Source organism: Grampus griseus (assembly GCF_964374135.1).
Source record: "Grampus griseus genome assembly, chromosome: 20".
NCBI classification, from domain to species: domain Eukaryota; kingdom Metazoa; phylum Chordata; class Mammalia; order Artiodactyla; family Delphinidae; genus Grampus; species Grampus griseus.
The window spans coordinates 37777591-37786626 of record NC_139014.1 but is presented as its reverse complement, the minus strand read 5'-3'; the positions used below and the strand labels follow the sequence as shown (position 1 = coordinate 37786626).

General features: G+C 65.0%; 1 protein-coding gene across 1 annotated transcript in view; it reads left to right on the top strand.

The window, feature by feature from the left end:
- The first annotated feature begins 2267 nt into the window (after positions 1–2267).
- The window catches only part of KCNJ12 (potassium inwardly rectifying channel subfamily J member 12), a 33274-nt gene continuing 26505 nt past the window's right edge, over positions 2268–9036 (top strand). Inside the window, exon 1 of the mRNA XM_082679637.1 lies at positions 2268–2375. The gene's annotated coding sequence lies outside the window, so the exon portion shown is untranslated. The remainder of the gene's footprint in view (positions 2376–9036) is intronic.

Here is a 9036-nt window from a genome sequence, read left to right as displayed (position 1 = left end):
GCTGGGTGGGTGTCTGTGTGTGGGGGGTGTTCTGGGGCTGAGGAAGCCCTTGTCCCAAGAGCTGCCACAATCCTAGACCCAGTGTTGCCCCAAGGTACTCCTGTCCATTCCCCAGCTGCGACCATTTGCTGGAAGCGTCTCCCAGCTGCGGGGCATCCCGGCTCCTCTGGGGACCCAGGATGGGTGTCTTGGGGCCCCTTCCTCCTACGGTAGAACCGTGTCCTCTGGGAAACTGGGCAGGGGAGGGTGGGGAGCTGAGCCACTTCCCTCCGCGGTCACTGTGAGAGGGAGAGGGAGGAAAAGTTTCCTGAGAGCTTTTGGTCCCCCGGGAGCTGGCCTCTGAGGAGGAGAAAACCAGGACACTGCATACCAGTCGGGCAGAACAGGTTGGGGGCATGGGGCTGGAATCTACTGGGATGCCCCTTCTCTCTGCTGTAGTCCCTCGCAGCCGTCAAGGCAAGGGGCAGGGGCTCTCATACTGGGGACAGATATGCTCCCGAACTTGTGAAATAGGGCCACTGTCGTGGTGACGATGAAGTGTCTTCGAGAGCGAGCGCTTGGTCAGCGGCCGGCATCTACCCAGCCGTGAGCCTGCCAAGGCCGTCAGGTGTGCTCTGTCCTCAGTTCTCACTGCAGCTGCAGGACGAAGGCGAGGAAAGTGAGGCACGGAGAGGCGAGGGGATCTGCCTCTGCAGCTGGACAGAGGACATGGTGTGGCTCCAAGTCTGGACAGCCTGGGGTGAGTTTTCCGGGTGGCCTCGGCCAGGCCGAACCCACCAGCTGCCTGGGGCCGGGAGCCTGGGGCTGGTGGGGACTGCAGACCACTCTGTCTGAGCCGTCAGCGATCTGGGCGGCGGCCAGAAAGCCATCCTCCTCGGTTAGAATCCTGCAGCCAGTCTCCCTGCTGTGCAGACACATAATTATATTTCACATTAAAGGGGAAGCTGGAGGCTGAGGGGGCCAGAGAGCCCTTTGAGGCTTGTGTGCTGAGCACAAACCTGCCTCCTTGGCCGAAATCTGTGGCCCCAGAGCTGAGCAAGGGGTCGGCCTGGCGATAAAATGGGGTCTCCCTAGGCCAAGGCCCAGCTGGGCAGGTCTGTCTGCCGGGATGAAAGGCTGGGCCCTGCCCAAGGCTGAGAGATCTGAGGCCCAGACAATAGGCCCCAGGAGGCTTGGAGGGCAGGGCTTGTGGGGACAGGCTGGGAAGAGGCAGAGGCAGGGGTGGCAAGAGAAGAGGGTCACATGGGGGTCAGGTCTGCAGAGAAAGCGGGCAGGGGGAGGAGCACAGAGAAAGCAGGAGAGGAAAAAGCCAAGCAGAGCGCCAGATGAGGAGAGAGATGCTATTAAAGAGGGGAAAACGCTTGTGTCCGAGTGTGCATGCCTGGGGTGCAACGGGAAAGGAGTCCATGGGAATGTACAAGCTGGGACCTGTGTGCACATGTGCCCTCCTGCAGCTGTCACCCTTGCACGTGCATGTATGAGTGTGTATTGCACCTGCAACCATCATGCATGTCACGGCATGCATTTTGCATGTGTGGATCCAGATGCCTGAGCTTGTGTACTCGGCTGTGTGCACACGTGTGTGTGCAAGATTTCCTTTCCTGTGTGTGCGCTCGCCATGCACCTGTGTGGGTCTCTGGGCGGACATGCCTCCGTGTGTGTGTGTGTGCACGCGCGCGCGCGCTCCAGTGCGCAAGTGGCTGGCCGTGTGTCTGTGTGTGGAGGGGGGCCGGGGCCGGGGACGCCGGGCCAGGCCTGGGCTGGGTGGGCGGGGGCAGCGGCGGCACGGCGCGGGGCGGGCGTTCTCTCCGCGGAGAGTTAGAGTTGTTGCCGAGCTGGGTTCTGGTGACAGCCGGGCGCGGAGCTGGGTGCGCGCCGAGCCTCAGCTTCCCGCCGCCTCCTCGCCCTCCATTGCGCTCTCCCCGCCTTCTCCGGGCCTTGCCGCTGCCACCGCCTTCCCGGGAACGGCAGCCGAGGGCGAGGGCGAGTAGCCGGAGGGGCCGGAGCGGGCGTGGAGACGCGGGGCGCCTGGGCGTGGGGGAGCGCGCCCGGCCCAGCCCGGGATCAGATAACAGCCGGCGGGGGAGGGGGTGGGTCGGCCGCACGCGCCGCGGGACGGAGGGACGGACGCCAGCCGCGCCGACCGGAGCGTGCGCCCCGCGACTGGGGGCGCCGTCCAGGCGCGCGCCCCCGCCCCGCGACCGGACCGGGGCGATTGGCGCCCCGCACAGACGCTCCCCTCAGCATGGAGCGCCCCCGGGGGCTGCCCTGAGGCGGCGGCGGCGATGCAGGCAGCGCGGCGGCTGCCGGGGCCAGGAACGGCCGCCCGGAGCTCGGAGGACGCGGAGCGCGCCGCGCCCGGGGCACTGACCGAGGTAAGCGCCGGGGGACCCGGCTCCAGCTCCTCGCGGGCCCCCTTCCCGGCCGAGCGAGCACGAGGAGGTGCAGCAATTGGGAAGGTGGGGCGGCGGGGTCTGTTCGACCTCTCGTTTTCTGCTTTTTTTTTTTTTTTTTCTTCCCCCTCCCTGGTGAGCGTTAGCAGGAAATGCTGACTGCGAGCTTTTCTCCTCTGCCATGTCTCCAGCCACCGCCGCCAGGGAACTTTGCTCCTTGCTAACCTTCGTCTTGGGGGCGCTCCGGGAAACTTTGAGGCGCCCTCGGCCCCCCTCTGAACGCCTCGCACGAGGGGGCTCGGGAGGGAGCGTGGGGAGGCGCTTCCGCAGGCGGTGTCAGTCTTACGAGTGACCTTCCCCGGAGACCCCCCGACCGGGGCGCGGACTACGGGCGGCCCGGCAAATGCCCCCAGGCCCAAGGGCTGCGGGTCCTTGGAGTCGTCGGTCTTTCCCACCTCCTGCGCTCTGTTGGAGTAAAGATATTCTGGAAACGGTGTGGTCCTCTGGCACTCGAGGGCGCCAGCCGAGGAGTCCAGCCGCACCTTTTTTCGCTTGTACAAGTCGGCCTTGATCGCTCAGGGGTGGTCGCTCGGCTGAGAGGCCCCGCGGGTTTCAGGGCCGGGGTCCCCTCACAGTGCTGACGTCTGCTCTGGTTGTCCTGGGGCGCGGGGAGGGGCGCGGGGCGGGGGAACCAGCGGCAACTGGGTGGGGAGTTCCTGCGGGGCTTCGCATGGGATTTGAGGCCCCAGTGGGTGTCTGTGCTGCCTGTTCCGGTGGAGTGTGCACATGTCATGTGAACATTTTTAAAACCTGTGTTCAGGACTGGAGGTCACAGGAAAGTGTCTCTTTGGAGGTGGTCTTTGGTTCTGGGAGGTTCTCCTGCCTCCCCGCGGCCTGGATCTGCTGAGACCGGGGCCACCCTGCTCCCCGTTTCCCCAGCAGCTCTTCATCCGGGAGCCCTGCACTGCCTGGGACCTTTGCTCCGTCCTTCTCTGCTCCCCGTGCCCAGGACGGACCCTGGAATAAAGTGCTGGGGACCTCCAGCCCCCCATATCCGCGTCGCGGAGCCCGGGTTCGCAGGCTCCGTCTCCGGGGAGCGCAGAGGCGCCCACACGCCGCTGAAATCAGCAGCCGCCTCCTCGAAGGTGCGAACCCAGAAGGCGGTAGCCTCCAGCCTACCCCTCGCCCGCTCCCTAGGTGCCGAGGACGGCCAGGCCCCGGCTGCCGCCCCATTCGGACCTCAGCCTCTGCCTGTGCTCCTCTGCAGCCCCTCATCGCAGGTCTCCGCCCTGGACCGCCACCGCGTGGCTGGAGAGCGCCAGGGAGGGGAGAGCCCGAGGAGCGGTGGGGGCGTGTGGTCTCTTTGCGGCCAGCTCCTCCCCCCGTTGTGAGAAGAGCGCCCTCAGCGCGCGCTGGGACCCCCAGAGAAACTCCTCAGCGTGATCCGCCCCTCAGCCTTCTGGCGGCCCCTCCCCTCCAGGTAGGGGGCCGGGTGTCGGCAGCTCCAGGAGGGGGCCTCGGAAGGGCTCCAGCATGTGCTCCCCAGACCCCTGAGGGAGAGCAGGGCGCTTGGGCACCCCTGGGGACAAGAAGGGGCCTCCAGCGTGCTGGACAACAGGGGAGGGCCCTCCTCTCTACGGGTGTGCCGCTGAGCGCATGTACTGGGCACTCTATAGATGCTGGGTGTTGGCACTCACCTGGCAGACCTGAATTTCCAGTCCCGGACTCCCTCCTTGTGCCCCCCTCTCCAGATGAGGGCACAGCAGAGCCCCCTCCCAGCCCTGAAGGGGATGGACCTTCCCTCAGGCAAAGGGGCAGAGCCTAAGTTTGTCGGCCTATCCCTGGACGCCCCTCCCAAGCCCAGTTGCCATGTCAGACCCCATCAGGCTTCAGGACCCCTCCTCGAGGTGTGTGCCTGGTGGAAGGATGTTCAGTGAACTGTGCTGTGCTGTGAGCAAAAGGTGCCCAGAGAGGGGCAGGATCTTGCCCAAAGCCACACAGCAAGCCAGGGCTTTGAGCGGAAGCCTCCACCTAGCTCTCTCCAGGCCAGAGGGCCGCCCTGCCAGGCTTCCTGCCCCAGGGCCGTGGTGTCCCTCCTCTCAAGTCTGCCCAGAGCAGGACAAGGTAGCACTGGTGGCCCCGAGGCAGTGAAATAATAGTGACAGCGGTGGTAACAGTAACAACACTAACAGTGACAGCAGCGCCCTGCAGTTATGCAGCACTGGGACCGGCTCTGCCTGCGGGCAGGCCTCTGGCCTGGCGAGGCCTCCGGTGCCCTGGGCCACGGCTGGCAGCACCGGGCCCGGCACCAGGAGGCCTTGGCACAGCGTCTAGGGTGGAAGCAACTGCATCGTCACTCCCAGCAACCTCTGTGGCCCTTGTCTGGCTCCAGGTCGGAGGCTGCTGGAGCCCCCTCGGGGCCCACCTGGTGTCCACTCTCGGGCTCACTGCTCCCAGCTCGGGCTGGGCCGTCCCTCCGACAGGTGCAACTGGTGCCTGTTGCTGGGTCCCTGCCGGGGCTCTTGCTGTGAGTGACGCCTGGGCACACCTGCCCCTGCCCTGGGGCTGCAGCTGGAGCCCTGTCTCGGGCTGGCATGGAGGAGAGGCTGGGAGAGAGGCAGCTCGTGGGCAGCAAGAGGGGTAGAGGCTGGCTGGCCACTCGGAAGGTGTGCGACATGTGGGCTCGGTCCACGGGATGGCTGCTCCAGGGGAGTTGGCAGTGTGGCAGGGAGGCAGCCAGGGGAAGGCCAGAGATGAAAGAAAGCCAGGCTGAAACTGGGCCGCAGGCAGGGCAGGAGGCCCGGAGGCTTCAGAGGAGCCGTGGGGCTGGGGCTGGGGGTGGGGCTGGCCAGGCAGGAGGGTTTTCCAGAGGATCTGGGGCCGAGGGCAGAACTGGAGCCCTCTCTGGGCACTGGCTGAGGGCCCAGCACTCTGCCGGCTGATTTAATTTCCTAATGGTCTGCTAGTGCAGAGGATGGCAGTAGCTCCGTGAGGCCAGGGAGGCTCTGGGAGAGACTGGAACGCGGCTCGGACCCAGAGCCCGCCTTCTTGCATCCCACAGACAGCCTGCGCAGAATGCATCCGTGTGCCCCACTGTCTGTGGGGGCTGCCCCCCTACCCGCCCAGGACTGGTCCCCTACGGGCCCTGGTGCCTGCCTGCCATCCCAGATTCCAGGTTGCTGTGTCCTCGGGACCTGGTTAAGGCCTGGCGTGTAGTAGGTGCTCAGTAAATAATTGGTGGGTCTGTGTCTGGGCTGTTTTCTCTGTGGCTGAGGCCTCACTGGGGGCTGTGGTGGGGCTGTGAACTCCTGGGGTGGAGGCCCTGTGGCCCGCTGCTCAGCTGTGGCCCCAGTGCAGTGTGTGGCATACAGAAGGTGCCTAATAAATGGGTGTTGAGTAAATGGAGACCTGGCCCTTGACCTGGCCGCTTGTCTCATTCTTTCGGGGGAGACTTTAAGGCAGACAGCTAGGGTGAGCGAGGCCGGGGGTCTGACTGTGGCCCGGTCACTTCTCTTGGGTCTCAGTTTATCATCTGTGAAGTGGGATCAGAGCGCCGGGTGGGGAGGCTTCTGAGAGCACCCAGGATGGGAGAGTGGAAATGTGAACCTCTGTGTGTGCCTTTGGGGGAGTCTCAACAGAAATGGGGTGCGGAAAGGCGGGGCTCCATGGAGGAGGGCATGTGAGCCTCTGCGACGCCAGAGCCTTGGTATCCGCCATCCAGTCCAGCCTTCCCTTGGACAGGGGGGAAACTGAGGCCCAGAGAGGGTAGGCGAGGGTTCTATGGGAGAAGAGGGCCTCCCCCTCCTAGTGTGTCAGCTCTACCCCCTCCCCAACCCACTTCCTCCTCTCACCCCACCGATGTTCTGCATCTCGAGGCTTCCTGCCCAGCTGCTGAAGTAGCAGCTGCAAAGGCCGCGTGAGGCTGTGGGCGCCCTGGGGACCCTGGTCCAGCCCCTGACTAGCCTTCAGCCCTGCAGCGCCAGCCACGTTTCCCTTGGCGTGGCCTCTAGGGTCTTGGGGTCTGGACCCTCCTCACCCTGGTCCGCCGGGCCTGCAGCTTGGCCCTGTTGCCGCCTGCACTCCCCTCTTGCGCCCAGGCCGCCGGCCTCCCGCCCGCGGTGCCTCCTCGGCCTGGGCCTTTGCCCCGTGCCCCCAGCTGCCCTCGCCGGAGCTCCACGGGGCCCTCCCTCACTGCTCTCAGCTCTTGCCCAGACGCCGCCTACTCCCCGCGCCTCTCTCGGCTCCCTGGGCAACACGGCAGCCTCCCTTCCCCGCGCCTTCTCGGCTTTCCTCTCCGTGGAACTTAGCGCAGCCTGCCACGCTATGTTTCCTCCTGTTTGTTGTCGGTCTCCCTTGGGTGCAGGGCAGGCCCTGTCTCCTGAGCTCCCCTCTGGGGCGGAGCCGGGCCCCCTGCAGCTCGCCTGGGGCTGTGGCCCCACGTTGTGAGGACGTCCCCGCGGTGGGAGTGGGCAGCCTGCGGCCCAAGAGGGCAGCCCCGGCCAGAGGTGGCAGCAAGTGGGGGACAGCGCTTGGGACCCTCTTCCCCCGAAGCCTCCTCACAGCTGCTTGGTGGCTTCGCCAGCAGAGCTGGGCTGGTGCGGGGGGGCGGGGGGGCATGTGGAGATAGCGAGGTACCGAGCTCTGTGTGTGTGCACGCACGCGTGTGTGTGCGTGTGCGTGAACGGCCGAGGTCACGGAGGGGCTGTGCGCCCCCCACCCTGCCCACCTCCCTCTCCTTCCAGCTGCAGCCCAAGCCCCCTGAGCTGGCGGCTCCAGCCCTGCAATTCTCCGGCACTTAAGGCAAAAATAAATCGCTGCCGGCAGCTGGCGTTCTGGGAGGTAGCAGCCGCGCCACCCCCCTGCCCCCGACCCTGTGCCTGTGGGCTCTTGGTTCCAGGCCAAGCCGGGCCAGGGGGGGCTAGGAGGACTGGGGGCCCCGCGGGGAGCTGGCTCCGTCCAGCCCCTTCTCAGGATGAGAGGTTGGCAAGGCCCAGAGAGCGCGGGGCCTGGCTGGGTCGCGCGACGAGCAGAGGTGGATGGAAGCCGGCGACTCCCGAGGGGACCGGGATCCGGGGCAGGTGAGGGGGCTCAAAGGTGGGGCTTCGCAGGGGCCTGGCCCGTGGCCTTGTGGAAGCAGGGTGTGGGCAGGGCCCTGGACCCCCTCGCACAAGGCCCTGGGGACCAGCCCCTGGACATGTCTTTCCCTGCTGGCCTCTCCCTTTCCTTCTCAGAGAGGCCTAGAGGTCTCTGCCTGGTGAATCTTAGTGACACAGGCCCTGAGGAGGTCAGAATTCAGCCTTATTCATGCTTTTGACTATTGAGTCTGGAGCTGGTATCTTTGCTTTTACCCTGTGCCTGGGGCTGGGGGCTGGGGACTGATGTCTGGATTGGGGGAGGGTAAAGAAACCAGTAAACAGACACTTAAGGAAGCACAGAGTTTGTCATATTCTCTTGCTAATTATCACAGTTTTTAATGACAAGCGTGTTAACATGCTCACGGTAAAGCATCGCACGATCGTAAGGACAGAAAATGAATTTCTTTTTCTCAAACCTTGTCTCCCCCTCACCCCCACCCCAAAGCGTTATGCTTTTGAGGGGACTCATTAGAGAACCTTTTAGATTGTCTGAGTGTTTAACAAACATGTGGATGTAGTTGTGCACACCTGCTAGCAGCTGCAGCGCCCTCTCTCTGTCTGTCTCCCCCTCCCTGTTTCCGTGTTTTCTCATCTTCCCGTCCCTGCTGTCCCTGCTGCTGCCCCAGGCCCCATACTCGGGGGCTTCATCCTCTCTCCTTTGATTGACCCGAGGGCTGAGTCTCAGAGTCTTGGGACCACAGAATCTTAGCTGTGGAGTCTAGGAAAGCACTCAGCCACCCGAGTTCCTGGGCGATGGGCTGAGTCGTGGAGTTGTGGCCTCTTTGGGACAGAGAACCTGGAATTGCAGAATTGGCGTGTCTTACTCCCGGGAGAGGTGCTGAATCTTTGCTGGGGTCCCTCCTTCCTCAGACCCCTCGGGAAGCGGTTGGAGAATGCAGATCTCCTGGCTCCGTCCCCAGAAATTCTGGTTCCGAGGGCTGGGGTGGAGCCTGGGAACCTGCCCTTTTCGGTCTCCCCAGCAGTGCAGCCACCACGGGGAGGTCACCCTGCTGCAGCCCAGTCCTTGACCCTGGGCTGGCCCCGTCCCCTCTGGCCTCAGGGCCCACCCGGCCCAGCGTGGACAAATTTGAGGCTGTGCTCGAGTCCCGCAGGGAAGGCACGGTCCAGGCTGCGCGTCCGAGGTCCTCGGCAAGGGCAGGCCTCTGCTGGGGACTCGGTCCCCCCCCCACCTCTGAGCTTCCTGTCGGGTGCCAGCACCGTCACTCCTGTCACCTGGAAGGGCCGCCCCGCCTGGCTCCACTGAGGGCCCTGTGGAAAGGGTCTGAGAGGCTAAGTTCGAGGGGGTGTTGGTCACCCCTGTGCTGGCCCCGGGCCTCAGTGACCCCGCGTGTGAAGTGGACGTGGGCATCGTGCCCCGCCTGGGCATCTGCTTTCTCATCCCTTTGCCACTTCAGCTCTGCGGTCAGGGCAGCCTCCGCTCTCCCTGCCCCCGGCCCCTCTGCCACACAGGCCGGAGGCTCACCGTGCCCGTCACCTCGGCCTGCTGT